The sequence below is a fragment of the Lissotriton helveticus genome, chromosome 6 (genome assembly GCF_964261635.1).
Source record: "Lissotriton helveticus chromosome 6, aLisHel1.1, whole genome shotgun sequence".
Classification (NCBI taxonomy): domain Eukaryota; kingdom Metazoa; phylum Chordata; class Amphibia; order Caudata; family Salamandridae; genus Lissotriton; species Lissotriton helveticus.
Window position 1 is genome coordinate 1,565,244,834 of NC_136067.1, and position 21,032 is coordinate 1,565,265,865.

A 21,032-nucleotide genomic window follows, 5' to 3' on the forward strand; every position below is an offset into this window, starting at 1 on the left:
CTTTTTTCAAATGCTAAGGAATTGCCCATTCGGGCCTTATTCAAAAGCATGCCGGTATTCCCAGTACATCCAGGACAGCCACAACTTTATTCACCCAATGCCAAGGTACCCCATACTTAACAGTTGCTTGTGATTATATTTATACTATGTTACAGGCAAGACCTATTGGCTTTGATAATATGTATAATATGTTACAGACAAAACCTATTGGCTTTGCAAGACTTAATGGGTTTGCTAATAATTGGTAGATTTGATATACAACACTAAGGGGTCCATTAGGATGACGGGCGGGCAAAGGCTGCCCGCCACCCTAACGGAGAAGTGGACCGCCCGCTAACAGTGCGGGGGTCCCGAAAATGGCATTAGGATGCGCCCGCCACACAGACGGGCGCATCCTGTATGTTTACCATTGCGGCGGGCTGAGCAGGAATCTCCGCCCGCCGCAATGGTAAAAGTGCACGTTGTGTTTTTCAAAGTGCAACATGACAGGCACCGTGCAGTGCCTGCCATGTTGCACTTTGAAATGCGGGGGGTACCATAGGTACCCCCCATGTGCACCCCCCAAGCCACAGACTCCCAGGGGGCCCGCAAGGGGCCCCCGCAGGGAGTCTCTGCATGCCTTTCCGTGGCGGCATTGCCGCCACGGAAAGGCATTGTGCACAGCCCATAGTAATACGGGGGGCGGTGTCTAAAAGACACTGCCACCATGTTACTGGTTTTCCACCCCGGCCGCTAGGCGACCGGGGCGGAAAACAGGCGGGCGGTGTTTCACACCGCCGCGGTCCCTCCCGCCATCCAAATCTGGCGGGGGAGAATTGGGCTGATGATGTCGGGCGGATTTCCTCCGCCAGGCTGGCGGTAGTCACCGCCAGCCTGGCAAAGGAAATCCGCCCGACATCGTAATGAACCCCCAAGTTCAAGAATACAAAGCTAGGAGAAGGAATTAACTCAACATTCACCCAAAAACCTCGGAAATTATGGTTGGAGATTTATTGTTATAATCCAGCAAGTGTTTATGTATCCTCCCTATGCTTGCCCCTTGCTCTACTGCTTGACCTACATGATGTCATCGGAATGTTGAGAGGGTTGGATTGTTAGAAGGAATCAGTTGGTGTGAGGGGCTGAGCAGTGATGTAGCTGCTCTTGGTGGGGTCTCTAAATATGGATCTGATCTCATGAATAAAGCTGTGATCCTGAACTACACCTCTGGACTACATATCTTTCTTTAACTTTAACACAGGCGACTGAAACTCTACAAGCATGACTCCTCAAGGTTTTCACTCCTTGTCAACCAGCTATTTTAACATAACTTTTCTGACGATTGCATTATTATTAACTGTATTACATTTATTGTTTCCATGCCTATGAAGCTGTACTCTGTTGTTGGATATGATAACAGTGTGTATGAGTGAATGTTCCTGCTAGTGCATGCAAAAAGGGGGAGTATGTTGTGTAGTGAGTATGTTGTGTACCTAGTCCTGTTAGTGTATGCAGAAGGGTGAGTATGTTGTGTCCCTAGTCCTGTTAGTGTATGCAGAAGGGGGAGTATGTTGTGTCCCTAGTCCTGTTAGTGTATGCAGAAGGGGGAGTATGTTGTGTCCCTAGTCCTATTAGTGTATGCTGAAGGGGGAGTATGTAGTTTCCCTAATCCTGCAAGCGTATGCAGTGGAGGGTTTATCCCTAGTCCTGACGCTGTCCTTGATTGTGGGTGACATAGGTCTGTCACCCCTTAGGTAATAGGGGGAGTATGTTGTGTCCCTAGTCCTGTTGGTGTATGCTGAAGGGGGAGTATGTAGTGTCCCTAGTCCTGCAAGCGTATGCAGTAGAGGGTTTATCCCTAGTCCTGCCGCTGTCCTTAGTTGTGGGTGACATAGGTCTGTCACCCCGTAGGTAATTTCTGCCTTTATTGTTTTCTCGTCTGGTTGTGGGTTGACATAGGATAGGCGCCCTTTAGGCAATGTCTGCCTTTATCTTTTCTGTGGTTGTTTTGAGAGCATTGTTCTCTCATTTGGTTGTGGGTTGACATAGGATGAGGTCGCCCCTTAGGCAAAGTCTGTCTTTACCACTGTGGTTGTTTTGAGAGTATTGTTCTCTCACCTGGTTGTGGGTTGACATAGATCAGTCAACCCGTAAGCAATGTCTTACTTTTGTGGTTGTATTGAGAGTATGTGTTCTCTCATTGTCGGGTGAGGATAAATCTAGTCCCTGACATTTTCTGGATATGCCTTAGAACCTTTGTGTGTGTCCAAGTGCTGTGAAACTTTTCATAGATGGGTTTGGAATGTTTGAAGACTGAGGAATTTGAAGATTGAATATTGATGTTATTTGAGCTTTATTTTATTTCTGAAGCTTCTTGACATTCCTTTTGTGCTATTTCATCTCTGCACATTCACTTATTGTTGGTCATATTGTATGTATGCATTTTGACTCAAATGTTGCTTTTGCAGTTTTCTCCTTATGCATATGTACGTCTTTGCGCATCTACTTATTGTGGATTATATTGTATGTGTGCATTATAATTCACATGTTTCTTTTGTGATTTTGATGAAAGGGGGGTGTGTTATAATCCAGCAAGTGTTTATGCATCCTCCCTATGCTTGCCCCTTGCTCTACTGCTTGGCCTACATGATGTCATCGGAATGTTGAGAGGGTCGGATTGTAAGAAGGAATCAGTTGGTGTGTGGGGCTGAGCAGTGATGTAGCTGCTCCTGGTGGGGTCTCTAAATATGGATCTGATCTCATGAATAAAGCTATGATCCTGAACTACACCTCTGGACTACATATCTTTCTTTAACTTTAACATTTATATTGCTGTCAGTATCCCCTTTTATTCACTTGTTCTGATTACAAACATTACCATTGGTACACCTGGACAGCTACACTATGCACCGTTTTCAAGGCATGATTTTGGGAATGTCATGTTATGTGTCGTATCATACTCTCCCCGTTTGCAGCGCGGGATACACTTCGGCAGAGGGGAATAGAACCCCCTGTTTAATGTCATTTTGGGTGCAAATTCTACTAGCCTGTTTTCTGCTCAGGTAGATTTTTGGTGGTGCCTTTATAAGTTATGGTTAAAGGAATAGGTTTTAAGTATGGTCAAAATCATTGGCTGTTCAAAGTCTATGGTTTGTTTGTGTGTTATATTTTTTAATTTGGTGTTTTAAATGTCTTAGTGTTTCATTACAAGTTGCACTGTTTGTTAGGTAACAGAGACTTTACTAATGAAATGTTTGGATTTTGATATTGAACAAGTATTGTGTGTATTTATTTGGCTGCATGGTTGAGGGATCACGTTAACAGTGCTATCCATCATCCATGTTTTACATTGAATTAAGGTTAGTACATTTTTAATGGTAGCATATATATTTTCTTTATTGTGGTTGTTTTATAGTAAACAGCTGTTTTTCATGTGTGATTATTAAGTGTTGATGCATGTAACTTCATACATTTAGATGTTATTAATGTTTGCCAACTGTTCTATGTGTTCTGGCAATTAAGTTTTGAGATCTGGTATGCCAGTGATTTAACCTGGTGCTTGCTCAGGAACGTTTGGTATAATATTTTCAAGTATTGTTCCTGCTGTAAAATATTTTTTATTTTAGTAATATTAGGTGCATGGTTATGTTCCCTAAGACTTTCAGATATTTCAGATTTAGTGTAAGTCCTGCTATAACTTCTATTTTAAATAAATGATGCATTTTCAGTGTGCTTTATCACTTGTGGTGCTCTGCTTACTTAAGACTCTCTTCTATATTTTAATGACAGCTTTTTTGATTTTTAGATATTGTCCAGATTCTGACAATTTTCTGTTGGATTTAGAGTATAGAAAATATTTATTTATAAGAAACTATTTTTTTACATTGTAGGTACACCTTTTACCTTACAAGTTGGATGCAGTATTTTACCTTATTTTAATTGTAGAACTGTACTTTGCAGGGCAGGTTTGTGTTGTGTTTGGCTCATTTCTCTTTTGTTGCGGATTTTGAGAGGAAAAATGTGTTAGTTGTGTCTGTTTATTTTTTAATCTAAAATTGAGTTTGGGTATGTTTGTTTTATTTTTTTTTATGTTAAATTGTTATTTTTAATGGAATTTTAGTTTGCTTTTGAGATTTTTTTTATCGAGTAATTTGGTATTTGTGTTTTAGTTTTACTTCTACCGTTTTTTTCCTTCTTTTAGTGGATGCAACTGTAATTTGAAAATATAAACATGTATGCATTCTTTAAATTATTAGTCAACAAAACTTATGTTTTGTTATTTTTTGTCAAAAATCTACTTTCAGCAATGAATTGTATTGTGGATACTAAGTGAAAATGTACTAGTATTTTCTCAATAGCAGAAATGACATCATGATTCTATTTATATCAAGACAGGTTCAGCTAAACGTTGCTTTACATATACAGTGAAGAAGATAGCTATAGGGTAATTGTCACTATGCAATGCTAGTCCCAATATGTAGTATATCACATATTTATATATTAAGTAGCCAGCTCTTTGAAAGTATAAAACACAGTTCAGAGGTGAATTACTTAAGATAGACAAATAGTTTTCCCTACATGGCTAAGGCACTTTTCCCTTACATGTGTCACTTCAGTGATTCAAATCAGTAACTCAGCCAAAGCAAATTATGCACCAAGAGCAATGCATTTCTCTTTTATATGTTTGTTGTATAAATATACACTGCAGCCAGCATATGACATTTAACTCTCACACCACTGGTGAAATTTCTACAACAACGTACATTGGCTTTATTGGAGAATGAAATAAACCAGTTGGTTGAAAACTAATTTTGCAGTGCCATTTTAGGGCACAACATATGCACTTTAGCATTGAATGGCAGTATCACAGCCCACAGAGTCGTAATACCAGCACAAATATTGTCAGATACTCCTGGGTGGAAACGAAGGAAAGTCAACTTTGCTATAATTGTAGTGACATACAGTCTTTGGAACCACAGTGATACAAAGATTAAGATAATATAATGTTTTTAAAACAAAAGTTTAAAATTCATAGTGAGATTTGAAACTAAAGAAAAGAAAAGTATCATATATAAAATATCAGATTGGTGGTTTAATTAAAAAATTAATTGTCTCAGATTCTGCAGTTCCATCAAAAGTACATTTTTCATGTCTTAAAGAAAACATTGCATCCTACATCTAGCCACTGCCTCTTCCTTTCTTCAGGGAACTTTCTTTAGAATTTGCAGGCTGGTAACTACATTACCTGGCAGTCATACAGGGATAAGATCAGAAACACATAATTTGATTTCAGAGATATTTACAGGACTTTAGGAACATTTTATGATCACAATTTCCGTGAGGATAAGATGCCATGGGGAACTTTCATCCATTTTCTACACACCTCAGGCTTCCAAAACACAACAAGCAAATCATTTCCTTTAGGGTATCAGGGTGTATAATGATTCACATTTCTAAAAACAGTGACATTAATAATACTCCAGAAAGAATAATTGTTAATAACACACTGTTATATTAATTCCAAGAAAGTACAACACTCAACAGTGTACTTAAGGCTCCCAAAACACTCCTGCTATGAGCAAACTAGATAAAGACAGCAGCAAAGCAGACTTGGGAAATGAAAGCAGAAAGCTATCAATCCTATGTCTATGTAGCTTGCAGTCATGAAGAGAAAATGAGAAATGCTAACCTAGTCTCGAATTAATAACGTTTCAGATAAACCGCCTGGTATTTATATGAATCTCAAGGATAAGGGTTTCCATTTGATTGGGAATATTTAAATTCAGTTATTTAATAATTGTTTTCAAAATGTATCAGTTCTGTACAAAGCCAGGAGCCAAGTTCTCCAGTTTGATCATTGGCCTTGTATAGGTTCTAAACTGCTCTTAAATAATTTTAACAATAAACTTGATGAGAGATGCCTATCACTTACTTCACATAATAAATTGCTCTGGTTGAATCAAATGTATACAAACTTTTATGCATTACTATAATTTAAGCCTTTTTTTGTGGATGAAGAAGAACACACAAACTAATGTAAAAATAGTCTGTGAAGATCTACCATTAAGTATACAATAGTTGAGCCCAAAGTCCACCTAGAAGTACCAGTTTTATATCTGATTTTAAGAACATCGACATAGGGTAAATTTACAGAAAATGTATGTTAGTGATCATTATACAGACATTGTAATATAGTGAATTATTTTGTAGCATTATTGTGGTTTTTATAGTGAAAAGTTGTCTTTTATGTGTGATTAGTAAGTGTTGAGGTACCTCTCTATCGTCATATCTAGGTGTTATTGTTTTTTCTCTGGCTGTTCTATGTTTTCTGGCAATTCATTTTTAGAATTGGTATGCCAGGGAGTTGGCCTGGGGCTTGTTCAGGAATGTTTGGTATAATATTTGTAAAAAACAATGTTAGTAATCAGAACAAAAATTGTTTTCTATTTAGATTTACTGTACAGCACATTGACCAAAAGCAAATGTATTTCTTGCAAATATTGTTACAAGTATAGTGTGTCAGTAGTAAAAGGAACAAAGCATAAAAGAAAATGAAGATCATTTCAGCTAAGTGCCAAATAAAGTGGATTTAATGGCAAAGTACAGTTATGCAAGTGTGCCTCTGCACCCAGAAGGGGTCATAGAGTATCTACAATGTTAAAACATGTTCTGCGGTCATTGATTATACATATCTGAATGACTGCAGCCTTGGGATAGGTGGACTTAATAAGCTGAACAATCCACAACAGTTAAGCACAAAAGAGAAAGACTAGGATAATTCAACCTAGGATTTGCTTTTCATCACAAAGAGTAATAATCTGGGACCAGCCATCCCAGTATTACTTCAACTGCTTGACGACATAAAGAAATGGAATAAATCCATCCCTACTAAAAATATTGGCCTCTGCAATGTCTTCAGGAGTCATATTGTAATATGATACATATACCTTTGTGTTCTATTTGTCTTTGATCTTATGATTGTTTCGTGTGTTCTTAGTTGTTCCTTCTTTGCTACTAAATCAATACAGCTGGTGAATGAACTCTGCCCTCGACCACCACCAACCCCCAATCATATCAGGGCTCACCTGAAGTTTCCAAGAGAGCGAGAGGCAGGAGACTGAAGTGTAGGTCCCATCTTTCTGCAAATATGCAGGCTTTAGACATATTACATCAAATCCACACCAAAATATAGGGTACGGAAGCCCCATAGCCTTTATTTGATACTTTATGGTAATTTTGTGAGCTCTTACTGGTATGATTGTATTCAGACCCCAACCAAAGGGAACAGGAGCACATGTGCGCCTACCAACCGTTATAAGTATCCCTGAAGCCCAGTCAACCAAAGAACATTGTCGGGGTGGCCCCTGGGATCCAGGGCAGTATGAGTGCTACCTTCTGGGCACTCATGGAGGTCCCTACACAGGCCACTGTACCAGACATGATCTCAACATGCCTCTTCCATAGCGGTGAGTGGAGTCGCCCAAGAAGGAGCACGGGGTTGCTTGGTGGCTGTTACATGGCCTGCTTTCACCCCCACAAATTAGAAGAGGAACGATGCCCCCCAGGTTCAGCACAAATGAGGTGGGCGCAGAAGCCAAAGGTCCTAATGAGAGGTCCAGCTTGGGGCTCCCACTACTGTGCTCATAAATTTAGCTGCCCAAATGTGTGTGGTGCAGTTACAATTCACTAGTACCTTTTAGATTTGAAACAGTCCTCATGGCATGGGGGACACCTTAGTCTACAGGTGGTGCAGCGCTGGGCATCTGTAGCCACATCTTCAATGGAAGCCTGGGGTTGCTACTGAAACATGTGTGGCTTCAGGAGGGTTCCCTCAGTTGAGGGGTGATTTTTCTCAGCGAGTGTGGTGCTGCGACGGTGAACAGACATAATATCGACCTCACAAATATCGACTGGACATAATATCGAGGTAAAAATATAGACTAGACAAAATATCGACCAGACATAATATAGACTACAAAAATATCGATTACTATCGATATTAATAGCCAAAATATCGAATCAAAAATATAGACTAGACATAATATCGACTAGATAGAATATAGACAACAAAAATTTCGCAAATAAGGTAAGTGTTTTATAATTTGTAATAATTGTGTAATATAAATCTGTAGCGGGTTGTGGGTTTATAGGGGAATAGGGTGGGAAGTAATTTAAATATAATTAATTAAATCTGTAATATAATAGTAATTGTTAATTAATTATTAATTGTTAATTAATTAAAATATAATTGGTAATTAATAATAATTGATTAATTGATCAATAATTACATTTTCGTAAAATATTTTCTGTAGCGGGTTGTGGGTTTATAGGGGAATAGGGTGGGAAGTAATTTAAATATAATTAATTAAATCTGTAATATAATAGTAATTGTTAATTAATTATTAATTGTTAATTAATTAAAATATAATTGGTAATTAATAATAATTTTTTAATTGATCAATAATTACATTTTCGTAAAATATTTTCTGTAGCGGGTTGTGGGTTTATAGGGGAATAGGGTGGGAAGTAATTTAAATATAATTAATTAAATCTGTAATATAATAGTAATCGTTATTTAATTATTAATTGTTAATTAATTAAAATATAATTGGTTATTAATAATAATTGATTAATTGATCAATAATTACATTTTCGTAAAATATTTTCTGTAGCGGGTTGTGGGTTTATAGGGGAATAGGGTGGGAAGTAATTTAAATATAATTAATTAAATCTGTAATATAATAGTAATTGTTAATTAATTATTAATTGTTAATTAATTAAAATATAATTGGTAATTAATAATAATTGATTAACTGATCAATAATTACATTTTCGTAAAATATTTTCTGTAGCGGGTTGTGGGTTTATAGGGGAATAGGGTGGGAAGTAATTTAAATATAATTAATTAAATCTGTAATATAATAGTAATCGTTATTTAATTATTAATTGTTAATTAATTAAAATATAATTGGTAATTAATAATAATTGATTAATTGATCAATAATTACATTTTCGTAAAATATTTTCTGTAGCGGGTTGTGGGTTTATAGGGGAATAGGGTGGGAAGTAATTTAAATATAATTAATTAAATCTGTAATATAATAGTAATTGTTAATTAATTATTAATTGTTAATTAATTAAAATATAATTGGTAATTAATAATAATTGATTAATTGATCAATAATTACATTTTCGTAAAATATTTTCTGTAGCGGGTTGTGGGTTTATAGGGGAATAGGGTGGGAAGTAATTTAAATTTAATTAATTAAATATGTAAATTAATAATAATTGTTAATTAATTATTATTTGGTAAATAATTAAAATATAATTGGTAATTATAAATATTTAAAGAATAAATAAATAATAATTAGTAAATTAATTTCTGTAGTGGGTTGTGAGTTTATAGGGGGATAGGGTGGGGAGTAATTTAATAATAACTAATTAAATATGTTAATTAATTAAATTTGTTAATTGATTAATAATTGACCATTAAATAAAATTTACTTTGTAAATAAAAGTAATTGGTTTTGGAAATTAAATTTAAGTTTTGGGTTTTTGGGTAAAGGGGTATTTTTAGGGTTCAGGGTCAGTTTTGGGTTTTTGGGTAAAGGGGTATTTTTAGGGTTCAGGGTCAGTTTTCAGTTTTTGGGGTAAAGGGGTATTTTTAGGGTTCAGGGTCAGTTTTCAGTTTTTGGGGTAAAGGGGTATTTTTAGGGTTCAGGGTCAGTTTTCAGTTTTTGAGTAAAGGGGTATTTTTAGGGTTCAGGGTCAGTTTTCAGTTTTTGGGTAAAGGGGTATTTTTAGGGTTCAGGGTCAGTTTTCAGTTTTTGGGGTAAAGGGGTATTTTTAGGGTTTAGGGTCAGTTTTCAGTTTTTGCGTAAAGGGGTATTTTTAGGGTTCAGGGTCAGTTTTGGGTTTTTGGGGTACAGGGGTATTTTTAGGGTTCAGGGTCAGTTTTCAGTTTTTGGGGTAAAGGGGTATTTTTAGGGTTCAGGGTCAGTTTTCAGTTTTTGAGTAAAGGGGTATTTTTAGGGTTCAGGGTCAGTTTTCAGTTTTTGGGTAAAGGGGTATTTTTAGGGTTCAGGGTCAGTTTTCAGTTTTTGGGGTAAAGGGGTATTTTTAGGGTTCAGGGTCAGTTTTCAGTTTTTGGGTAAAAGGGTATTTTTAGGGTTCAGGGTCAGTTTTCAGTTTTTGGGTAAAGGGGTATTTTTAGGGTTCAGGGTCAGTTTTGGGTTTTTGGGGTACAGGGGTACTTTGTAAAAATAAAGTAAAATAAAGTAAAATTACATTTAAATTAAATTAATTAAATAAAATTAAATAAAATTAAATTATATTATAATAATTTTCATTAATTTATATTAAAAACATTATTATATACTTACCAATACTTACGTTGTAATGGTATGCGTTGTAAAGGTATACGCTAAAATTTTTATATATGTTTATTTAATAATATGTTTTTATATATATATATATATATATGTTTTCTATTTGGTGATATAATTTTTTTAATTATATTAATTATTTATTAATACTACATTTATTTAATAATTATTTCTAAGTTTATATTAAATATATTTATTACTATATTAGTTTTAACTTAATGTTAAAACATTTAAAAAAATCGATATTTTGACTGTCTATATTTTTGTAAGTCGATAATTTGGAGTCAATTTTTTGGTACTTACCTGTTTGAAGATAGGGAGTCGATATTTTGTCTCTCGATATTTTTGACTCGATATTTATGTATCTCGATTTTTGTGAGGTCGATATTATGTCAGTGATCCGCTGCGACACGCACGCTACTTTGGATGCACCCACAGTGAATTTGATGACAGGGGAAGCACTCAGCACATGCTGGATTGAGGGAAAACTAACCGCTCACAACACACAGATCTCCAAAGCGCTCAACATGTGATGGTGCAAACATGAGTGCACCACACATGCTGACACTGGCAACTTTGGAGAAAACATGAATCACTCAATACACACTGTGCTTTGAAGCTTAGGATTTCCATACTCAGAGTACCTTGGCAAGGAATTGATGATGCAGAGTCCTTTATGGTTGTGAGAGTCTGATCAAACAGCGGGCAAGACAGCAAGCCTTTGCAGAACACTTGAGGGCATCAGAGGTGGCAGCAGGCAGCATGCCAGCACATAGAAGCAGGTTGCAAAGTAGCAGTACCTCATGCAGCTCAGCAGCCAGCAGGTCAACACAGCAAAGCAGTTAGCAAAATGGCAATTCCTCCTGGTAGCACAGCAGTCCTCTGGCAATATGACCATGTAGAGTCAGCAGCGTCTGGTTACAAGTCCCATGTAGCGTCTAAAACATGGGGTCAGAGACCCTGTACTTATACTCACAAATGCCTTTTATGCTGTGGTGACTTCAAAACACGCCTTAGAAGTTCACAAATGAGCCCTGGCTCCAGATGATCAGAAGGGGGAACATTAACACTTTGAGTGAGGAAAGACACAACCTGTTTAAAGTTAATTGTGAACCACCTCTCCCTCTCCCAACCCAATAAGACTGTCAGTATGCAGATGAATGCAGATGTAATCCCAGTCACATCCAGCCGTTCCTGTGTTATGATTGTCTAAAGAGTATTTACAAAGTGTAGCTGTCATCCAGCCCAGACGTGTATGGGAAACAGTCTGCAAAGCACAAAGAGTTATAAGCACAAACAAATGCCTACTTCTAAAAGTAGCACTCCTAAAATAGTAATGTGAATTCCAACTTCCCCAGAAAGTAGGATTTTTCACTACTATCCTAAACATACCAAACATGGCAATGCCACTCCTTTCCGATCATGAATTACTACTTAAAAGTAATTCCCAATGGTAGCCTATAAGAGAAGTAGGCTTCCCAGTATTGAAAACTGAAATAGCCTGTTTGTCACTACCAGGACATGCCAAACATAAAGGTATATGCCCTACCTTTTACTTACAAAGCACCCGGCCCATAGGGCTACCTAGGGTGTACCTTAGGGGTGATCTTTGTTCAATAAAAGACAAGTTTGAAGCTTATCAATCAGTTCTAAATGCCAAGTCAAAGTGGCAGTAAACTGCGCAAACAAGCCCTGCAGTGGCAGGCCGGAGACTTGTTTGAAATGCAACTCCTTTTGGTGTCGCAAACAGTGTTGCAGGCCCAGTAGTAGCATTTAATTTACATGCACTGGGTATATGGTTTACTACCTTACAAGTGTAGTACAAGTACATTAAAGATGTCAAACGTGTAAAGCAATCATACCATGTTTATGGGCAGAGCATATGCACTTACGCACAAGTACAGTGGCCGGAGTCATAAAGCAAGCAAAAAGAAAGTAAGAAGAAAGGGAGAATAAAGGTTAAAAGGTTGGTTATGACCCTGCCAAAAGGGCCAGGTCCAACACTTGACTTGGACTGATTAAAGGATGCAACCAAGGCAATAAGGGTCTTCAGTAACTGAGAGAAATATAGTTGACTAGTACATTAGAGTTTAGGTACTCAGCTGCCTGACTCTCAGAATCTGAATTCATCATACCCCTAGTTTATGGCAAAATGTAAGAGGAACATCTAGTATCTGACTCCAAACCTTTTCAGTGATCATGCTCCACTCATCACCAGACCTTTCCAGGTTTATCTAACAGCTGATTTTTGACTCGCTGTCAAAAGACACTGACTGATGATCTTTCCAAAGAAGGTAGTGTTAACCAGTATGCTTTATATTTGGTAATAAATAATAGATAATATTTAAAATAGGCCCCTTAATATTGAGTCAGGCCTGATATTACATATGCATCTGTTAGTATTTAGTCCTGCAGAGAACTGGAGAGGAAGCCTGTATACGTGCAAAATGTGGAAGCAATTCAGCTGACTTAAATGCATCCAAGATCATGGGAGCAATGGGCAGATAATAATAAAATACAAAATGCACATTTCGGCACCACAAGACTGCTAGAAGATAGAGGGATCCATATTTGATTGTCCTTGACTTTGACAAGATGGAAGTGTTTAGACAGCCTCCTCGGACAGTTGAAGCATTACCTGCAGGAAGATGTAGCCCCATGCACAGAAAAGTGTTGAGGGAAGGAGACAGAGACAAGGCTGCCCTTAGATATTCATTATAATCTATATAAAAAGGAGAGATAATCTCTTCCAGTGAGGCTGTTACTGAACAGGCACTGATATTATTTTGTGAAAAACTTACATTTGAACTGCTTTGAGATCAGCTGTGATACATTCCTTTGGAAAGCTCCAAAAAGAGTGAAATATGTATCAGTAATTTCTAAAAAATATGTGTAGGACCACAATGCACTAGCATATGCTAATGAGGCAAAAGACTCAGCGTAATTATATTGGGCAGGATGAACTTTATGACACCGTTACATGGTCCATAATTCAAAGCAAGCAGAGAAAGAGGTATTTGATCCATGAACTGCACTGTTAAGTGATGTTCTGGCCTGATGGTGTGTGCCCCCAAACATTTTTTTTATTTAGCAAGTGGTTGCTGATTCATTCTTCCTGAGCACTGCCATTTGAGCAATAGTAGGATAACAGGGGTGAGTCTGCAGATTCAGGTGCTGGTGGCAGAGAGGTTTCTAGGCAAAATCTGGTCCTTTTGTCTTCTCTTGAATGGCACATTCAGGATTGCTAATGTCAGCCAGGCACCAATCTTCCCATACATATTGCTTATGTTTAGCCAGTCCTGATAGGAGCTAGTATCATCACTACCTGCTATTAGAACCATCACTACAGAAGACATACGAATTTTTGAAAAGTAAAAACTGTAAAAGTGGGACCAAAACCATCTCATTTGGTTTCAGTTCCATGTTGCTTCAATGACCAAGGCTTTGGGTACTCTGCAGATTACAGGGACATCTGCTCTGGTCTGGGTCTGATATCAAATATATCAATATTCCATTGGTAACTGTACAGTGTTCAAAACTGCACATTTTTCTGGAGACCTAGACGCCTTCCTACCTGCAGAGAAGGGAAAGGAGAGAAACTTGTCCTGTAGGAGCTGTCTACTTGAGGAGGAGAAGCAGAGCAGCTGAATCTGGAAGAGGAGTGGCCCAGAAGAGCCAGTCTGCCCAAGAGGTAGTATCAGAGGTACCCTCCCCAGTTCAACCAAAGACCACCTTCAGCATCCAGAAGCAACCACCACAGAGGAAACCAAAGGACTTGTGCTGATTCAATCTTGACCATGCCTGACATCTGTATCATAGTTCATGGACTGGAGGGAGGAGAATCTTCACTGCAATAGAAAAGGACTGTGCATCGTTTTCCAAGCCACCAACAGGTATTGAGAGAAGGTGGCAGGGCCACTAAGACTATCCATGATGACAGAGAGCGCTTCTTCTTGTCAATGCTAAAGCATTACTTCATGTAGGCAGCTGGGCAACCTGGGAGCACAGCAATGCCTGAGAACATTGATGGTGAAGTTGCTAAACAAAACTGTTTGGTGGGACTTTTTAGTTATATTGCAACGTGCACAACAAAACTCATAAGCTATGAATACAGACTGGCAGAAAGGTCACGGACAGCAGGAAACCTGCTGCATTTTTGCTATGGTGGGCTTGTACTTTCACTTGAATTGAAGTGTACTATTTTACTTTGTAGTAGACCTTGTAGACTCCACAATGATCATCCCAGTAATTCTAACTTCTGTTCTATATTCTGTATTATGTTTTGGTGTGAATAATATGATTCTCTTTTATGAAGGCAACTACATTGCTGGACAGTCACTTAATAGGTCTGGTTCATGATAGCTGAGTTCTGAACCTCTACCAGTCTACCTCCACCCTACCTCATTGAGAAACTATGGTCTGCTCGCTACCTCGAGACTCAAGTGCAGCAAGATTGTACATGGACCAATTTACAGTGTCATCGTAGGCAGGTCCTAGGACTTCAGTAGTAAATTAACCTAACCCACCACAGTTGGGGTCCAGTAACTCCTTTCTGCCATGCCGCTCACCCTTACATGCTCTGACATAGAGATACAAGAAATAGTAGAGAGAGAGTAGACGTTGAATTAGCCCCTTCAGTCACTAGCTCTCAAGTGTTTTTCATGGTTAGTCACTGCTTGGAAAGTTCAATAAACCATCATTACTATTCCCATTATTTATTTAAATATTTTTTCATACCATGAACATGACCCCGGCGGGCATCAGAGGGCTTTACAGAATTACAGTGTGCGGCGTAGTAAAAACAGTAATATCACACTCACTGCAAATTCACTAACAATCGAATAACAAAGAGTCTTTTTTTTTTTTTTTTAAACCTTTATTATCACTTCACCTAAATACAAGCATGGGCCTACAACCATCCCGGCCGGCCGCTAGTCAATTAGGAAGTTCAGCAAAGCAATATAGAAAGATACAGAAGCCCGTAATTCGGGGTCAGGGAAATATTCAGGATATAACTCGTATTTGAGCGTACAGCATGATAATCAGGATTCAAGAAGGTTCATTTTACAGTGAAGAAAAATAAAACAGAAAAAATATCAGAATAATTGCCATATGGTCATACATGGTCCTACAATAGCAACACGAAACAGAAATCCGCGAAGAGTGCGAATACACTTAAAGACATGGGGGCAAGGCACACGAGTCAGGATAAATGTAGACAACACATACATGTCATGTCGAACAGCACCCCAGCCCTTAAAAACAAAACAGACTGTAGGAAACATGAAAGACGACGATACCGAGAAAAAGAAAAGACAAAGGGCCATAGGGACAAAGAAAGAACAAATAAACAACCCCCTTCCCCCTACCCCCCACCCTGCACCCCTGCAGAAGGCTACTGCCTACCCCCCCAGCAGCGTGCCTATCGCCCTAAATGAGAGACCCGAAATATAGAATAATAGAAAAGAAAAAAGAAGGAAAAAATATGGAGAAGGGCCATCGATCAAACTACCCGCCCCCCCCCTCACCCATCGCGCACAATAAAACGTCGGAAAAGCAAGGTCAGAATAGCCACAGTAAGCAATAATTATCAATTCAATCAATAACATCCCCGTTGAGCGTCCCACTAATCACCGTCAGCCAACAACGTGTTCCACTATGTCCTAGACGGTCTTACCCCTGGCCTTCCCTATCAATAGTACCCACATACGGCCACCCATCAGTCGGCATACAAAGCAGTGTGGTGGGTCCAACCGATCCGGGCGGACCGGGCAGCGCCAATACTCCATGGGACTGTAGCCCCCAAAACCCAGCCGAAGACGTATGGCAAAAATCCGTCTGTGTCAGTATCGATACCGGAAACATCCCCCAGTCCGAACACAGTTTCACCAGCCAGGAAGAGAAGGTCACACAATCCGGTACTCGTTGAATCGTCGCCGGGGCAGCCCAAACCATGAATCGATGTTGTTTCTTCAGCCGCCGTACAGATAAGGGCCCCGACGAGTCACTCACATATACAACTGAGCAGTCCAAAGCGGTATCACATACCGGGTCTATCGGCGTCTCCACGAACGTAGGTGCAGCTGGAACATTCAGCACTGACGCAGAGGCAAGCACAACGGCGCTTCCTTGTGATTCAACCATGCCCATGTGGATCGGCGGGACAACAATGGCGGCCATCCTCCTTCCCAGATCCCGGGCGTCCCGGATCAGGGTCTTATGCAGAGTTGTTAACGCAGCCAATATATCTCTGGACGTGGGCTCTTGCTCGTGTCGCCAGACCCCAGGACTCTCTCGCACAACGGCTTCTCTGTCCTGATGAGGTGTGCATACGAGGGCGCTATCCGCCATCTTAGCTGATCCGGCCTCGTCCTTCTCCATCTCACCACGGGACCGGGCCGCACACCAGGGAGGAACAGGATTCACAACGGGGATCTCAAAAGTCAAGGCAGGTTTCTCTGCGGAGAGTCACCGAAAGGCTAAAAACTCCGCCTCTCCCTGGGGCCCGCACGCTGACTCCGGGAAAAGTCGGTGATGTGCCCGGATACAACACCGGAATGGGGGGCCAAGTATCATGCACTCCCCTCGACCCAGCTGTATCGCACTCCCCACATGGTTCTCCGCTAGTCGGGCTGGGTCGGCACTGTCACCATCGGCCACCAGGTCTTCAGTTCCCTCCGGCCAACTCCTCACCATCACCAAAGGCCGCTGTTGTTGCAGTCGCGGCCGGCCACTCTCCGCACTCGAGACCCCGGTCCTAGCTCCGTGAAGGCCGCAAAACATTCGGGGACATTTGAACGGGTCTGCAGCATGCAGAAGCCTCAGGAGCAAACTGTAAGTGAAAGTTATCCTTCGCCTACATAAATATGCCGTTACAGCTCAGGATAAGTGCCCGGATGTATGCGCGGGGTGAGAAGGCTCACGGAGCCGAGCGTTTATGCCGCCATCTCGGTCGCCATCTTGGCTCCTCCCAAAGAGTCTTTGTTAATAACAACACATTGTCATAGTTCATGCCAGTGAAGGTACCAGGAAGAATTGAGAAGCAAGGGGGTACAATCGAAACTGTGTTGCAGAGCGCATTAGGTAGTCAGGGAAAATTATACATGTGAGCGACCGGGGAGAAGTGATCTATGGAAGAAATTTGTTCACAAGGAATTCTTTGACTTCTTTCTTGAATGATATGACTGAGGGATTTCTTCTGGTTTTAGCAGCTAAGGAGTTCCAGGTTCTTGGGACAATCCCAGAGAAGGCACGGTTGTAGGTTTTCTTCCTACGGAATCTCTGAATTTGCAGAAGAGAGGTGTTGGAGCTTCTGCATGTTAAGGAGCTGTTCAAGAGTTCAAGTTTCTGGGCGAGATAGTTAGGTGTATTGTAGTCATGGATGGCTTTATGGGTCATGCAATTTTTAACTGGTATCTTGCATTGTAAAGGAGCCAGTTGAGGGAATTGAGATCCGGGGTGATGTGGTTTTATCTTTTTGAGCCAGTGATGAGTTTAGATGCAGAGTTGTGCGAGTTCCTTCAAGAAGCACGTTTGGATCTGGGCAATCCAGATAGGGTTGTGCTACCATAATCCGACAGGGGAATAACTAAGGCTTGTACAGGATGTTTGAAATAGATGGGGGAAGGAAATGTTTTAATATTCTTAAAATACTCATTTGTTGATTTCATGATTTCATGGAGACACTGATGTGTTTCTGCATGTTCAGATTTTTGCTGCCTTGTGTAATGCCCAGTGACTTTGCAGAGCCAATGATTTGTGCAGTGCAGTTAAGGGCAGTTAGGTGTTTCAGCTATTCTTCGATAATCAGTGTCTGTTTGGGTGGGACGGTTAGATGTTCAGTTTCCTGAGTATTTTGTTTGAGGTAGTCAGTCGTTAGCCTATTTTGAGTTTCCAGTAGTGTTATGTGGAGGGAGCTGAGGGAGGAGACTTTTAGGTATAGCTGGGTATCATCAATGTACATGTGGAATTGGATGTTAGATGTACTCAGAAGTTACGTTAGGGGCTCTATGAATAGGTTGAAGAGAGTGGACAAAAGAGATGATCCCTGAGGGAACCCAAGAGTGATAGGAGTCAATTGAGACAGAGAGAGATTAAGGGGCCCATTATGATCGCGGACGGACTTGAGTCCGTCCGCGACCATAGAGGAGGAGGGAACCTGCGGAGTTTCCTCCTGTCCAATTAGGATGTGACCGCCACCCTGGTGGTCATATCCTCTATTTTTACCATTGCGGCAGGTGCGGCTTCAAGCTGCACCCGCCGCAATGGTAAAAATGCATACATTGCATTTGTGCCTGCCGATTTCTGCATACAAATGCAGGGGGGTACCATAGGTACCCCCCATGTGCACCTCCCAACCCCCCTTCACCCTGGGGTGGGGGGTGCACATGGGGTTCACAGCACATCAGCTCGAAAAAAGATACGAAAAGGAACCGAGTGCATCCGGAGAGTGCGATACATATTAGCCTATTCCCATATTCATGCACATATTAAGAGAGCAAATAATACCTCAATCTTCTGGTAAAAAAGACCTGATGGTGAAGGAAGTGTAAAACAAAATAATAAATATCCAGGTTCTCCCACATCACTATCCATCACATACTGGAAGTCAGCTGCTAGAACATAGGGACACCCACTTCTCATATGGCGATAATTCCGACCCAAATGAGAATAAAATCTGAGAATATATAGGTCCCAGTGATCTCAACGTTAGTCCAGTAACGAATCCATTCTAAATCCAAAATAGAAGGAATCTGTAATGTCCCCAACGGGAAGGGCTATAAGGCACATCATAATCATAATGTAAAGTGTGCGACATAATGGATTGTGGAAACCTTACTTGTGCAGTGAAAGTAAAGTCAAAATTTCAATAGGCTTTTCACAATATAATCAAGTTCCACAGTACTTCTAGTAATAGAAAAAATATCCAAGTCTGTTCCTGATGGATGACAAATACAAAGATATTGTATAACCAAGTTTCCTACCCAACAATCCCCTAAAAAGCTGATTGTCCTTGCTTACTGGAATGCGCACACCCTGCTTACCGAAAAGGGAAAACAATTATCCATCCCTATATGATTTCTGTAGCGTCCTCACGTATGAGGTACGCTCGGCTCACCAAGTTTAGTCATACTCGTATCTGAAAACAGGAGATAGAAAGTGGCATTTAAGTTTCCAGCTCTTCCAAAGTATGAGTTAAGAATTACCCCATGAACATCCTATATTGCCACGCAATCCCCGTCTTTACAGTGGAGGAAAAGCAATTGTCCATCTCCCTGTATCTGGGGCAGTGTCCTCCAGTGAGAGACGCTTTCAGCTAATATGCTCGTAATTATGTATCTTCTGTGTTGTTGAAGTCTAGTAAACCTAGACATAGGACCTGCTTCATGGTCCTCCTTACTATGGGCGCCATCTTGAATGTGTATGTTATACATTACACAATGAAGCAGAGCCCCACAATATTGCAGGCACGATAAAAAAGGTTTCCCAAATGAAAAAAGGGGATCAAGAACCCCCAAACACTTGAAAGTAAAAATTACATTTTATCTATGCCACACATTATTGTACAGTCAAATTAACTAAAGCCCCGCTTCAGGCAGTATACATCCAAGCACAAAGGCCGAAATCCCCAGTCTCCTAAATGCAAGTGTAACAATGCAATGTACTCTCTAAAATTGGGCCCTTCATCCTTAAAATAAAAAATAAAGCATCCATTGTGCTCTATTAATCTCCCATCAAAAATTGCAATGTGAACCGAGGCCAATATGTATTACGCTCTCCGTGCTGACCTGAGATGCCCAAAATATTTGGACATGATAGTCATATTCCAATGTAGAACCCCTCACTCCCCATTGATAATCAAATTTGCAATATATTACAATTGATCGAGTAATGTCCGAACTGAACATATGATACAATCAAATTAATCAGTTGTGAAACATAACCTCTGAGTAATTAAAATAATGTTAGCAACATAATTCTGATCTCCCAGCTCCCATATTTGGGCAAGAATTACATGCATGTTACAAACAGTCCTTAACAACATATGTGGATGCAGAAAACACATTTAAAATCATCACAACCCAGTAATCATCCAAGGTAACATATCTGTCAAGAAATCCCGAAAGAGGCAGAAACATACCCCACTGTGGACGCACGATCGTAAGAACAAAATTGCTGCTTCATTGTATTTGCTTCTACTATGCCTCATTTGCACAACTTGTTTTAAAATTATAAATGTTTGACTTTTAATTCAGAACTAAGGTTTCTTGGCTCAATTAACTACTGCACTTACTGTTGGGAACTTAGTCTGCCCTTCCCCTGTCTACCGCGGGAGAATCCTGTTTGTTCTGGAGGGAGGAGGGAGGAGGCACTTCCGGCGGCAGGGGCGGGTGCTGTTAAAGCGGCCTGCCTTTTCCCATAAAAACCGGATGACAGCTAGGAAGCACAGCGGACGCGCGATCGTAAGAACAAAATTGATGCTTCATTGTATTTGCTGCTACTCTGCCTCATTTGCACAACTTGTTTTAAAATTATAAATGTTTGACTTTTAATTCAGAACTAAGGTTTCTTGGCTCAATTAACTGCTGCACTTCCTGTTGGGAACTTAGTCTGCCCTTCCCCGGTCCACTGCAGGAGAATCCCATTTGTTGTGGAGGGAGGAGGCAC